Raw genomic sequence first — 13,247 nt, 5'->3', positions numbered from 1 at the left:
TGCCATTCAGGAACTGCTATTATTCTCTATCAAGTTAATGGAAGTTCTGCCACTCAATTGAATAGAAATGGGAGTGAGCCTTTGCTTACAGGTCCCATTCTGATGCAGTCACGTTTCCTGCATCCTTACCACCAGCAGAAAAAAGGAAGGCCAACATTGATAGATATTGCTTAAAAAAACAGTATCAGGTGTCTTAGGTTAAATTATCCTGACTTGTCTATCTTTTCATAGCCTACTCTGAAGCAAGATTTCTTGTGCTGCATAAGTGGAGTCAGTGAAACAATCTAAGTCAGCAATGGTGGAATCACGTTTCGTTCTTCACTCAAGAACTTACAATTCTGTGCACCAAAAGATGGAGATTGAATGTTGTATCATCTCAAGTTTATATTCATGTTACATTATTGTCAAGCTAGTAGAGAGTTGAAGCTGTTTTATTTTCAAGAATACTAGCACTATAAATATATTCTGCATACCTTTATGAATGTTGGACACCTCTAATTTCTGCTTGCTTTCTAGTGAATGCAGGCTGATAGGGAGTCTTGTTTGTCTTGCTTTATGGCTCAAGAAATTTCAGCAAAATTGCTCAAGATCTTAGGCTAAATATACAAGGACTAAATACTTGACAGGTATGATTTTTAGAAAGCTAATTTTATAAAAATGCAATGGATATAATGGTACTCTTGGCAGAAAAGAGCCTCCTCATCTCCCTGACAGTCCTTATTGTCTCTTTCCATTTTCCTTCTTTTGTTTTTTTTCTCTGAGAGAGAAAATATGTAGAATGGAGCAAAGATGAAAATGGAAGTAAAGGAAGAAAAACATGTCTTGTTTTCTGGTATTTGAAGATTTATTCAAAGGACATCATAAGAATTTGTGCATACCAATTCTAATTTTTCAGTAATCTCTAGGAGGTTTTGTACATCTTTCTAAGATACCTCTTAGAGGCCAATGCTGGACCCCAGTGAGCACTGTATAAAGATCAAAATGAGATAAATCACTGATTGGGAAGTCAGTGATTTATCAGTTCATATTTGAATTGTAACAGAAAGTGAAAAGAAAGTTTTGGGATCCTAAGTTGTCTGTAGTCCTAAACTGCTTTTCATCCTTCCCCACAGAAATCCAGATTTTTTAGCCAGTTCTAAAGAGGGCAAGACTTTATCATGACTGAAAATGTGTTGTTTCATATTCAACAGGTCAAGTTTTCTTTGGACTGAAGTGGAACTGTGGCTCATGGACATCTGATGTGATAGGTAAGTTGAATTTTATGTATCTTATTACATTATTACCACATGACAAACATTCATCTTGATTATGCTAGTTTAAGTGCAATTTGTTATCTTTCTTATTTTGCATTTTCACCAGTAGCAGTGAAATGAAAATTTGCCTTTCTTTCCATTTCTCCCAAATGACACTTCAAAAACAAGGTTTAAATTATTAGAAATGACCATTTACAAATAATATATCTCAGGAGCTATTTAAGGAAAAAAAAAAACAAACTTCAATAAACCTTATTTCTTGAAATAAATGTTGAGATATTCTATTGTGAAAAAGGATATTTGGGCTTATGAAAAGGCAGTTCAGAAAATCAGGTGTAAGTGATGTACAGCTCATGTGCTCATACATTAATAGATAATTGTTTGGATGAAGTAAAGTACTTAATGGCGCTGTTTTCTCTTTGGCTTTTTAATCATTGTGCAGTGTTTAAAAAAGGGGTCCAAGCATGTCACTAGAGACTAAAGTAGGGGTAGAATCTTATGTTGTGCTGTTTGCTGAATTTTATTATTCACAGTAATTAATACTTGATGTATGCATCTACAGATCTGTTTGGTCTTATGAAACATTGGTGGGACCAAGAAGGAGTTTTGCTTACCGTGAAGTATGTGAGGCTGCTCCAGTGCTAGAGAAATAGTGAAGAAAATGTAAAAGGATTTGAGTTAAGATTGCATAAGGCTCTAGAAACACTTTGTCACAGGGACATCCACCATGGAAGCGATTCCTGGAAGTGTTTTGGTAATCAGAAGCAGTTAGGCAAATGGTGTCTTACTCTGTTTGTGTCAATCAAATAGATGCATTGTAGAAAAGTGTATTTAATTGTAGAGAGTTGAGCTGAAAATTTTGGAACTGCAACTTAATGATGCAATAAAAAATTCTAGGTATAAAAGAACAAAAGGAAATGATAAATTACTTTGCCATCTCTGAAAACCAGTTTAGGACACTGCCTAATGATGTCATTTTTCAAGTTACAAGGTAACTTTTTCTGAAGTAATCTAGACAAGATATATATAAATATATTCCTGGTAGGATTTTGAGTCCAATTTACAGTATGTGTTGTTGCTTACATTAACTTTTTTATGGTTAGAATTTAAAAATGAAGGTAGGGAAAAGAATGTCCGTGCATTCTCTACTACTCTGAAAATAATGATACATTTCTGAAACTTCAATATTCATACTTCATAGTTCTCTTTTTATGAAGTTGTGTGGGGAAGAGTTTCACTCCTTTCAGACTATTTTACTTTAATCACTTCATTCAAGGTATCAAACATGTTTGGGGGTTTTAACTTACATTTTTCACTCATATTGATACAGACCATCAAAGGCATCTGGTAGCACCAGACTAACATTAGGATGAGGAAGTGACAGTAAATTAAATGACAGGGAAAGTAAAATATATGCTAATATTTTTAGCACCAGAAGAGTTTGCCACCTAGACCTATATATCACGCATGGATGGAGCAGCTTCTGAAATGTCAGTACGTTGTGATTTACAGCACAGTAATTTGTCCTTTCCTAGATAAAATGAAGTTTGGCTTGTGTGCATGTAATACCTTGAAATTTATTATACAGGCATACATTTAATGTGGTCTGGGCACAAATGCCTCAAATGAGAGGTGTACTCATAGTGCAGGAGTGCTTGAGAGAAATCACTGTTAACACACATGTGTATGTAAATGTGGTTGAGAACACTGGATTAAATGGATATTTTTCCCATTGCTATATTGCCTTTTATCATGCATTGGAGAAATCCATTCTTGCTTGTGGGAAGTAAAAAAAAAAAAGGAAAAATGGTGCTGCAGAAATATGTGGCTCTCTCCCTCCTTGCAGAAAGGGAAGGATTCATATCAGAGAACTGCATGAGCTCACCTTTTCTGTCAAGGTTTTCTTCCTGGTGTTTGTGTGTGTGTATGAGTATCTCTTATGTAGCATAAAAGATCAATGCATTTCATAGATAAGATATTTCCTTAAAAGAGGGAAAATCTAAGATCTAAGAGGATATTTTTTTCCCTCACTGTGACAGGAGCAAGTGTCCAATGTTCTGGAAGGTCTGATCCTGAGGAAATGGAATATAGATTGTACCACAGGTTTAAACCAGAAACAGTGTGACCGAATAAGAGTCTGTAAAACACATACAATGTTGTCAAGCCATGAACACACTGAAAGTATTTTCATAGTAACATAATTAATGTCCTAAAATCCACCAGGAAAACAGATGTCAGCCAGTGGATTTGATGTGTATACAGCTCATTATGTGGGTAGAAGGATAGTGAGACATTTATTGCTGCAAGGGGAACAGCTGAAACTTTGCTGGAAAAGAGAGGCAGGCACACAGGCAACTCTTTCAGGAAATGACATTCCAGCAAGCTGAAAATATGGAACTGAGAGGGAAATGAAGAGCCCAAAAGTGAGAGTTCAGTGGCAGAGGTTATAGTGGGGGAGCTACAGTGAGAAGCTGATGGGGATGGGAAAGTGAACAAATACAGTTAAAAACACCCTTCATTATCCCTGGTTCAGTACCTTGGGTTTCTCTCATTGCTAGTGCTTAGTTACTTGTTGTGATGGCAACTTGCCATCTTGATTCATTCTGCTTTAATTATCAGTTGCATGGCTTGAACACAGCAAAAGAACAAAGGAGATGAAATCGGCATCATTATGGCCAGGTTCAGACAGGTCCTCTAAGCATGGCAGAAGAGAATAAAATCTGCTGAAGGTATTTGGGAAAAGTTGCTTCTCTGTTAAGGAATCATGCCAGTAACTGGTGTATAGAGAAAATGAAGGATCACCATCCACATGTAGTTAAAAAGTACAGGAGAGGTAAACTGTGCTGTGAGCATGCACTATACGTGTAAAAAGTCAAGCAAACTCACCTTTAAAAATTAGTCATCATTTTGCTTTGCTTTTAAATTAATTATTATAATTATTTAGTACAGTGATACCATTATGTATGGTTCAGAAGTCATACATTGGATATGGTTCCCCCCCAGAGATGAATTTGGAGTTGAAAAAAATTGAAAATAAACTTTCAGTGGAGGACAGAGCTTAAAATGAAGCTATTTCTGTTCTGACAGCGTTGTTTCTAATAGAGGGTACTGCAACGTGCAGAGGCGCAGAAAGATGTCAGTGAAAATTACAACCTGACATTATATGTGCAGTAAATACTGAAGACTAGAGGGTGGTTTATTACTTTTTTTTTTTTTTTTCACATGTGGGTTGTTTGTTTCGGTTTTAGTTCATGCTAATCTGCTTGATAGCTCATTATCTTTCTCCTTTGGTTTCATGGCAGTGTACCAGTCTATGTTAATGGCTGTTTCTTTATCCAGTCTCATAAGGTCATAATTTGGAACTGGTAACTTAGGGCAGAAGTTTATATAAGTTAGTATCTCTTTTCATTTAATATGGGCACACTGAAAAACTGAAGATCGCTTACTTTCAACAAATTGTACTATTTATATTATGCAGTCTTTTGAGACTAAAATGCAAAATTCAAAGTCTGTCAGGCTGGCTATTTAATCAAAGTTCATGACAGCAATAAAAAAAGAAAAGCAGACAAAACAAAAAAAAAATCATGACCAGTGAGGATTTGGCCATGTAAGGAAAAGCAAAATCACTTTTCATGTCAAAAAACGTCCAGAGGTAGAATTGGCACCAGTACACTCCCTGCTGCAAATATCAAGGTACATAGGTCTTAAAAAGCTGTATTGTTGTATACACTGGACTACATGCTTTAAAAAATATGTGGGTGGATGGGAAGTGGAAATGGTTGCTGAATAGCTCAGGTGGCTTTGAGCAACTGTGTGAGCAAGGATATTATTTATATGACAAATGTTGGCCGGCTCTTGGATATAAGTGAGGAATCCTTACTCCATGAATGAGCCACACAGTGTTGGCTGAGTTGCAATGGCAGGAAACTGTCAGACCTCAGCTAAGGTCAGGAGCCATAGTGTCAGCTCTCAGTCCATTTATTGAGCAGAACTGAAAAACAGTAAGACCTCACCAGTAGCTGGATTGCACTTGTGCTGTAGCATTGGAAAAGAGGAACAGTGGAGAGCAGAAAGAAAGAGAAAAAGATATAAAGTGATTCTTGCATGATTGGGTTTGTGTGTTTTCTCAGCAGTATCTCATCCTGTGGAATAACATACTAAGCTAGATGATCGTCAGCCAGGTGGGATTCCTTGCTATTCTTCCTTTGTGGCATTAAACATGGATTTTGGAGCAAGGCCAGGGTTAGATTTTAATAAACAAGAGGAGTTGTCTGTATTTTCTACAATGAGGGCATCTACAGTACTTTTGTCTCTCATCATGTTGTCTAGGAGGGCATATTTGACTGTGGCTTTTCCCTGATATACTCTTCCACATTTTTATGCTCTTCCACTCCTGCACTCAGATCTACACATGTAGCCATATTTTTACTGTACTGAATTAGCAAGAGATCTATGAAACTTTGGTGTCTCCTCTAGCAGTAATTTTAAGGACAAAAAATAACATCAAATCTTACTACAAATTGATTATTTCATTTCCTCCTAAATTCACCACAGAGCAAGGAAATCTTCCTGAATAGTGGAGATAGTGTATTTCACCTTTTCTCATTCCCCACTCTGCTGCCTTGCTACTGTGGTTATTCTGAAGATCCTTTGAGTTTGGCTGGTTGCTCGTGCCATGGCTCAGCAAACTAGAAGGCTCTCGTTCTTGAGACCTTAGTGAGACTTAAATATGTGCTGAAATGCCTTTTGCTGAGCAATCACATAAGCATGAGCAAAGATCATAATGTCGCCTTAACTGTTATCATAAAATTTAATTTTGTGTTAAATATTCTGGTTTTGAAAATTAAGTATGTTTTAAAAGCTTTAGCATTCATTTACACATATATGTCCCATGTATACATCATGAGAAAATGTCATTTTACAAGTTGCTACCACGACTTGATCATTATCCTTCTTCTGCTCTTTAGTTCATGGTAGGAAAAACATGTCATGTGCCATGACATTTTGGTGTAATTTGAGAAATCAGAGTATATAAATCGATATATGACTTACTTTCTGTAACTGCATTGAAATTTGCTTTCTGCAGCTGGGGAAGAAGAGAGCAACTGTGGGAGCATATGTGTTTGAAAATGTGTAATTTCACAGTGTGGCAGATTTGGCATGTAACAGGATGGTCTTTCCCAGAGTGGTTGTTCTTGTGAATAAGGGTTTCCTTGACCTGCTGCTTCTCTTGAATGCCAACTCACTTTTGCAAACCTCAGAGTAAGGGATGGGGGAACTGGAAGCTCAGGTCCTTCTGAGCTTGTGGCATTTATATTGTGAGACAGTTGAGATCGAGTTCATTTTGCTAAGCTGCTCACCGATAATGGATCTGTCACAGAGACTTGACAACATATTTGTATCCATTTTGGACAGCATTTGCTGCTCAGCTCTCTCCCTGTGAAAGTTTCCAGCAGACCACTCAGATTTACTGTTAGCAATTCTTCCACCCCCCTCAGAATACAGCTATCCTTTCCATAGGTTGGGATCACCTGATCATCCTTCCCATAGGCTTAATAGGCAGTCATCTGTTCCAGCCATGCATTACCTTTGAATTGGTAGAGAATTTTGAATTTGAGAACATCTCTTAATTTGATCCCAATTTTCTCTTGTTCAGATGGCGTAAAGATAGCCCAGCCAAATAATGGAAAAAATGGTATTTTATGTCAGAAAATTTATTGGTTTTTTTCCTCTTTCAAATTTTGTTTGAGTTTCTGGTTTATTGGTAATTTTCAAAGAGTTGCTGGTTTGTTTCTGATGTAAATATCTGGCAGGGCTGGTGGAAAGGAAAATAATGGTATCTCATAAACTGAAAATCTGACTTTCCTGCCAACTATGTCTGGGAAACCAAGTTATCTTTCAGAGACTGGAGCTGCTAACAAATGGAGAAATAAATGACTGCTTTTTTTTTGTATCCAACCACTAATGCTGAAATTATATAAGAGTATTTAGCTCCAAGTTCTGAATCAAAATTGGGTGTCTTATTCTACTGAAGAGTTAGTTGAATCTGAAATATAATTTCAGTCTTTGTGGAACAAGAGGATATTTTACCCTCTCCCTTTCTTTTCCCCCAGCAAGAGAATTTTTTCCAGTTCAAATCACTGAATAAACCTGCAGGAAGGAAGACATCAATTTCTAAATATAGTAAGCTGAGCTATAGGCATTACCAAGGCCTGGGGAGACAAGTGAAAATGAAACCACTGACTCTTCTCTACTAATTCATCCCCTGGGTCTCTACTTTCCAGATTTCTTTTTCTTTCTTCCTTCCTCTCCTTCTTCTCTGCTTTTCCCCTTCAGTGCTGCTTTTTCCTTAACAATAGTTATATAATGCCATCTTTCCTTTGGAATGCATCCTATGTAGTTTAACTTATATATGTATGAGTAGATGTGTTTAAATCCATATCCTTTCAGTTCACTTTAGAGACCTTTTCCAAGCTTGAGTTCAAACAAGCAGTGGTTTTCCCACTCCCACTCCAGAGAGGGCCAGCTCTCACAGCATTGCCGGGGTTCCAGGTCAGTGCATGGAGTTTAGGTTTAATAGCACGTCCTAGTATTTTCCTTCTTTAACCTACACAGCCCTACCTCTAATAAGACAGCATCTAAACTGCTCTTTCTGTGTTTCCTGAGGCAGATGGAAATAATACTGGTCAAAGGGTAATGCTTGAAGGCACATTTCTTTTAAAAACAGACACAAGTTCAATGAATTCTGCCACCAAAGTGTGGTGGTTGCAACTATCAAGAGAGAGTAAAGCTCACTTCATTCTCAACAAGGTCCATTTAGCAAAGCTGATTTTTTTCACTGGTGGAACTTATTGCAATAAATAAATAAATTCTGTATCTGGTGCTTCTTTGTGGCATGTCTTTTTTTTTTCAGCGCTCTCTCTTAAAGCTGTCTATGGCTTTCTGATACTTGCTGTTGGTCTTCCATTACCTCCCGTTGAAAATGCATGTGGGAGACAGCCAGGGCACTTGACAAATCCACTGCTCTTCAGAGACCTTTCCAGCACTTCCAGTGTGCATGCTAATTGTAAAAGCTGAAATGAAATACCTTGGGCTGCACTGACCTCGTAATCTGTTTTTTAAATAGGATCTCCATTCCATAAATCCTCTTAGAAATAAATTTAAAATGCCTGTAGAAGAGATATAGCCTGAATGTAATAATTAAGCAGGTGCTAAGAAGCAGCCTATTATTCATATATCTGGGTTTTGTAGGATAAAAATATTTCTAGAAAATTATTACTGCTTAAAGAGAGACTTGATCAATCACCATCTCCAGCTGCCCACGCACAGAATTGGAGAAAAATCTTCTGAAAGGGACCAACCATCATCAGAGCACAAGTTTCTTTCTAATCAAATTAGTTTTAGGAGTGGCTTCTTCCTTGCTAGGCAGTGCCACTTATATTTTTGTCTGAATGAACCCTGAATGAATCCTGAAGGGGTAAAAACATTCTTTGAGTGAAAAGTGTAGGTGAAATCAGCATTGCTTCTATACCAGTGCCACTTAAAAACCATTTTTAGTTATGCCTAGAGAATAAGAGGTATTTAACCACAAGTCTGTGGTTAAGCAGTGGTCTATCAGAAGCTGTTGTTCACAGATCTTTCAAACTGAAGTTTATCGGTCGAGTCCAACCTTGCAAATGAGCAAGCATGCAAAAATTCTGATACCAATTTTAAAATGGAAAATATAGGCAAAACTAGGACATTTATGTGTGGCGGTGTGGCAATAAATTCAGATATTTAGCAAGCAACTTCTGTAGTAAGTTTACTATTTTCTACATAGGGAAAGTAGCCAACTGGGATTTTTATTTTGTTTGGGTTTTTATTTTTTTCACTTTCTAAACTGCTTCTCATGAAATTATGATCACTTGCAATTTGGGAGCAGAAATACCACACAGGGAATAAAAAGCCTCAGCTGCTTTTTCAAAATGAAATAGCTGTGTCTAAAAGGACTCTGCCTAGACAGCTTCCAGAGGGCTGCAGAGCATGCTGGCTCTCTGTGTGTGCTGTGCTGGAGAGAGAAGAGCCTGGAGCCTGGGTAACATGGGGTTTCCCAAAAAATTGGAGGCTGGAGAGATTTCAAATTCTTAATTGTCTTCAGAATAAGACCTTTATGTGTGAGATTGATAAATATTACTTTAAACACGTGTGTGAAATCATGACAGCGTCACTGGAGAAGGGCCTGTCTGATGGCTGTGGTTGCGCTATCACCCGTCAGCCACATGTCCCAGCTGCTGGATTAGAAGCAATTTGGGGCAGATAAAACATGAGCCATTGTGTTTTGTACTGTGGCTGGCACAATGAGGCCCCACTGCTACCTGGCTCTGCCGGGCACTGTCAGTCTGGGAGCATTATAACAGCTAGGAAATTTGTAAAATGCACAGACAAGATGTTCAGATAAAACGGGTACTGGAGCAGTGTGAAATTGAAAAAGCTTTTGAGAGATTTCTCACTTAACATTTGCTACTCTTCTGTGTTGTTTGCTATTCTTCTGTGATGTTTCATCCTCCCAAAAATGTACTTTCTTATAAAAATAAAAAGTATGCATTTTTTTCTTCTTGTAGAGGATAAACATGAATGCAAAGTCACAGTCAGGCCTCATTCAAGGTGGATATTTTTGCCCCTTCCAATTTTCACATTGTTGAAGATACCATTTTCATTCAGTATTATGCAGTGTTAAAATCAACAAAAAAGAAAGAACTTTGAGCATTTTTGATTTACAAAATATATCCTTTCAGATTTTTTTTTTTTTGGTATCTAGTTATGGCATTCTCCATTTTATGAGTGGAGTCTCAAATACTCTAGAAGACTTTTTCTTTTGTTTTATTTTGTATGAAAATAAGAGGTGGAAATTCCAAGGTGGAAAATTGTTTAAATTACTCCAATGTCTCTTTTAAATCTTGAAATATTTAAGATTGTCATCACTATGTTAATGAGCTTCTTCCTTTTGAAAATGTTGCCTTTACTTATAAAACAAGAACTCACTATTTTTTTACTGTTCAGATTAGCTTTTGCAAAAAATATATTAAAATTTAAAGCAGAAGAACATTATAACTGTTTCTTTGTTATCTATCAGGAGTTTACATTTTATCAGTCTCTTGAACTTGCAATGTAGTAGTTTTCTCCATTAACATCATAGTGCAAATCTGTGAGTCAGCAATTAAAAATAGTTTCAGTATTTTCCATGTAAAATGTCTACATGTTGATGACTGTATTTCCCATACATACCTCTCCAGTTGCCTGAGCATTTGAATAAGAGCTAAGCCCTTTAACTCCCCCATAGTGTCACCCATTGACTTGGGTGGGACCACAGTAGCAGTCTTGAAAAACCTTTCTTCAGTGACTGGCAAGGCAGCAGTGTAGGGATTTGAGGGAGGCTGAGGGCACCGATAAATTTGATTTGCAGGCAAAAAAGGTTTGGAGTAAAGTTTGATAAAATTGAGTGGTTGGCAGCAGTTATTTGATGTCCCTAGTAAACTCTCTGACATCTTTGGGCAAGGATGATGCTGGAAGCATAAGTCAAGCCTAATTGCCTGTAGTCCTTTCCTTCCTTTCCTTCCTTTCCGTCCTTTCCGTCCTTTCCGTCCTTTCCTTCCTTTCCTTCCTTTCCTTCCTTTCCTTCCTTTCCTTCCTTTCCTTCTTTCCTCCCTCCCTTCCTTCCTCCCTCCCTTCCTCCCTCCCTTTCCTTCCCTCACTCCCATGCTTCCTTCCTTCATCAGTATGAATATCCGTGTCTTGACTTGGGTACCTGCAGGGGATCACTTCCTTGTAGGAGAAACAACAGTTGCCTATCTGAAGAAGAGAAGGGTTGTATTGTATCTTAACTGTAGTTAAATGTATGCTTGTCTTTACCAGGAGCATTTCTCTTAGCTGGAGTTGTCTCCTACAGGTACTGCAAAGGCTGGAGATACTTCGTGTGTGGCATGTTTTTTTGAAATAACTGTAGAGCTGTCCTAAGGAGAAAAAAAAAAAAAAAAAGCAATATTTAAGTATATCAATTATTTCAATACATGTAAAACATTTTTAAAGCCTGCCTTTCACAGTCAGTGTTGTTTTCTATATTCCAAAATTGTTAGCAGAACTGAATGTGAGCATTTTTTTTTTAAATGATGGAGAGGTTGAATATCCTTCCAAAAGATTATATTGCTTTTAATTAGCTGTAGTCTTTTTGCTAAGTAGAATGAAATTTCCCAGCTGTGTAGGAGATGTGGACCAGCAGAAGGTGTTGGAAGCTGGGAGCACTGAGACTGTTTCCAACAAAAGCATTCATGAGCCAATCTCATGTTGTGAGTAAAATAGCAGTGAAGTGCTTAGCTCTGTTTGTAGATCTGAACTGCAACATCTTTCTCCGGCCAAAATGTGTTTTTTCTGGCTTTTAAACTTAACTGTAATAAAATATTATTATTGAGAATTTTCATATTTCCCAGTGCAATTACACACTGTGATCTGAGCAGCAATTCTATTCTTGTATTTACCAGGAATACCAGCTAGTGTTTTAGCTTGATACTTCCCTAGTGCTTGCTTGGTGGGTTAATTTGGATCTTTCTCTGGAATTCGTTGTGGAAGGTCAAATGGCAAAATCAGTGAGGCCCCTTCTGCAAGCTGATGGCTTTTAACTCTGTGCATCAATTATGTTTTCTGCTGTGTTGCCTAGCCATGCTAGAGCTGCACTCAGACTGAGACCACACGGTCTCCTCATGCTCACAGCTGATTTTACTGTGTGTTGTAACTCATGCATAAGTGGACTGCATGTTTACCTTCTCAATTGCTTTTTTGCCATCTAGGACTTCATTTGGAAACATAAGCTGCAAAAATGTGTGGAGAGTGATATAGCTTCTAAATTTAATTTCTGAATTATGATTAGATTTTGTCTCCTTTTTTTGTTGAGCGTAGTTGGTTCACCTCCTCAAAATAGTCACATGCAGCTATTTAGCGCTTCTGCACAGAAGGAGATGTCTCTTTAGTACTAAAAATCAACAACCACATTCTCTCAGGTGTGCATTCCCATCATGGCAGAAACAAGATAAATGCTACATTTCAGAGTATCATGTAGGAAGTGAGCAGCATAGACCCAAGTCTTTAATATTCTTCTAAGCACATAAAGCACATGGATTGAATGCTCAGGGGTTTATTTAATATGTATGTATATATGATCCTACGGTAAAAGAAAGGTACACTATTCTGCTGATTTAATAGCTCCATGAGCATTAGAAATGTTATTTTAATTTACCTTCTGCATATCTACTTATGCAGGTTTAAGTACTCTTTGACTTTAAGCAAATCACTGGAAAATGTTTTTCTCAGGTTTTCCTGGTTTTCTTAGTTATAAAAGCACTGTAATCCTAAAAAATGTGTGGTTTTCTTACTCTACAGTTTGAGTGGCAGAAATCAGGTGCTGGCTTGGCAAAGGCAAAAGAAAATCATTCTCATATATATGTGTTATCAGAATGTTTTGTACCCTAGTTCTTTTTTTTTTTTTAGTTCTCTAGTTCAAGCCTTAATTCTTTTTTTGCTACATTCCTTAAAGTATTAAAATGAGTACTTTAAATGTGGATTGCACGGAACTGACCAAATGATTAAGGGCAGTGAGAGCTAACTCTTGTGGCAAAAAGGTCTAGGAAAACTTGATGCTATAGAGTGATCATTCAGAAATATAGTAGATAAAATTTCAGATTCAGATAATAAAAAAAGTTCATATTTGGAACCAACCTAGACTACACATATTGCATGGTACTGAAAATTAGTTACTAGCATTTAGATAGTAGGTCTTGGAGCATTGCTGTATATTGCTCCTTGAAAATTTCTCTTCAAAACTGAGCACCAGTAAGAAAGAATAATGAATGGAAAATGTCTTATGGTGCTGCATATCCACTTGCAAAATCCATGGTCTGTTCACATACTGAAGTTTGCATGCTGGTCTGGATTTCTTTCTCAAAAGAGAAAGATGGAAATTACAAA

The 13,247-nt window shown here is 37.2% G+C and overlaps 1 protein-coding gene across 19 annotated transcripts in view; it reads left to right on the top strand.

Moving 5' to 3' along the window:
• LOC137476785 (poly(rC)-binding protein 3-like) overlaps positions 1 to 13,247 on the top strand; it is a 498,078-nt gene that overhangs the window by 197,199 nt on the left and 287,632 nt on the right. For 17 of the 19 annotated variants that reach the window (XM_068195267.1, XM_068195274.1, XM_068195250.1 and 14 more), the window contains one exon: positions 1,191 to 1,247. The exons of the other annotated variants lie outside the window; for them this stretch is intronic. The gene's annotated coding sequence lies outside the window, so the exon portion shown is untranslated. The remainder of the gene's footprint in view (positions 1 to 1,190; positions 1,248 to 13,247) is intronic. 19 annotated transcript variants of the gene reach the window in all.

This window comes from Anomalospiza imberbis, chromosome 1 (genome assembly GCF_031753505.1).
Source record: "Anomalospiza imberbis isolate Cuckoo-Finch-1a 21T00152 chromosome 1, ASM3175350v1, whole genome shotgun sequence".
Lineage (NCBI taxonomy): Eukaryota > Metazoa > Chordata > Aves > Passeriformes > Viduidae > Anomalospiza > Anomalospiza imberbis.
The sequence above is the reverse complement of the archived record's forward strand: the minus strand, read 5'-3'. Positions and strand labels throughout refer to the sequence as shown.